A 1,421-nucleotide genomic window follows, 5' to 3' on the forward strand; every position below is an offset into this window, starting at 1 on the left:
GTAGGGTTAGGACTCACGGTTAGGGTTAGGTTTAGATCAGGGTTAGGTTTGGGTTAGTACTCAGGGTTAGTGTTAGATATAGGGGTAGTGTTAGGTTAAGCTTAGGGTTAGGGTTAGTTTAGGGGCAGGACTCAAGGTTAGAGTTAGGGTAGGGGTTAGGGTTAGGGTTAGGGTTAGGGTTAGGGTTAGGGTTAGGGTTAGGACTAGGATTACGGTTAGGGTTAGGGTTATGGTTATGGTTGGGTTTAGAGTTAGTGTTAGGGTTAGTGTTAGAGTAAAGGTTAGTGTTTAGAGTTAGTGTTAGGTTTAGTGTTAGTGTTAAGATTAAGTTTAGGGAAATGGTTAGGTTAGGGATAGGACTTAGGGTTAGGGTTAGGGTTGGTGTAAGGTTTAGGGTTAGGGTTAGGGTTAGGGTTAAGATTAGGGTTAGGGTTTGTTTAGGGTTATGGATAAAGTTAAGTTAGGGTTATGGTTAGGTTAAGTTTAGGACTCAGTGTTATAGTTATGGTTAGATTTAGGTTTAGGTTAAATTTAGGACTCGGGGTTAAGGTTACGGTTAGTGTCAAGGTTAGTTTAGGTGTAGTACTCAGGGTTAGGATTAGGGTTAGGTTAGTGTTAGGACTCACCGTTAGTGTTAGGGTTATAGTTAAGGTTAGGGTTAGGGGGTAAGTGATAGGGCGTTAGAGTTATAGTTAGGATTAGGGATATTGTTAGGTTAGGGTTAGGACTCAAGGTTACGGTTAGGGGTAGGTATTGGTTAAGGATTAGGTTAGAGTTAGGACTCACTGTTAGGTTTACGTTAGGGTTAGGTTCAGGGTTTGTCTTAGGTTAGGGTTAGGACTCAGCGTTAGGGTTAGGGTTAGGTTTATGGTTATAGTTAGGGTTAGTGTTAGGGTAAGTGTTAGTGTTAGTGTTAGTGTTAGTGTTAGTGTTAGTGTTAAGATTAGGGTTAATGCATAAGGGTTATGGGGTTAGGTTTAGGGGAGGGGTTAGAGTTAAGGTTAGAGTTAGGTTTAGGGTTAGGGTTAGGTTAGGGTTAGGGTTAGGTTTGTATTATGACTCAGGGTTAGGTTTAGGTTTAGGGTTAGTTTTAGGGTTAGAGCTAGGGTTAGGTTAGGGTTAGGACTCTGGGTTAGGGTTAAAATTAGGGTTAGGGTTTGTTTAGGGTTATGGTTAAAGTTAGGTTAGGGTTAGGACTCAGGGTTAGGGTTAGGGTTAGGGTTAGGGTCAGCATTGGGGTCAGGGTTAGGTTTAGGTTAGGGTTAGGACTTAGGTTTAGGATAGGGGTTAGGGTAAGTTTAGGGTTAGGGTTAGAGGGTTATAGTTAGATGGTTAGAATCAGGGTTAGATTTAGGGTTAAGGTTAGGTTAGATTTAGGACTCAGGTTTAGGGTTAGGGTTAGGAATAGCTTAGGTTTAGAA

At 41.5% G+C, this 1,421-nt stretch overlaps 1 long non-coding RNA gene across 1 annotated transcript in view; it reads left to right on the forward strand.

Annotated features, from left to right (window-relative positions):
• LOC311601773 overlaps window positions 1–1,213 on the forward strand; it is a 24,920-nt gene extending 23,707 nt beyond the window's left edge. Inside the window, exon 3 of the long non-coding RNA XR_014780651.1 lies at window positions 1,024–1,213. This is a non-coding gene — a long non-coding RNA (uncharacterized lncRNA). The remainder of the gene's footprint in view (window positions 1–1,023) is intronic.
• Window positions 1,214–1,421: the final 208 nt, after the last annotated feature.

This window comes from Acomys minous (genome assembly GCF_964271855.1).
Source record: "Acomys minous genome assembly, chromosome: 7".
In the NCBI taxonomy this organism is placed as follows: Eukaryota; Metazoa; Chordata; class Mammalia; order Rodentia; family Muridae; genus Acomys; species Acomys minous.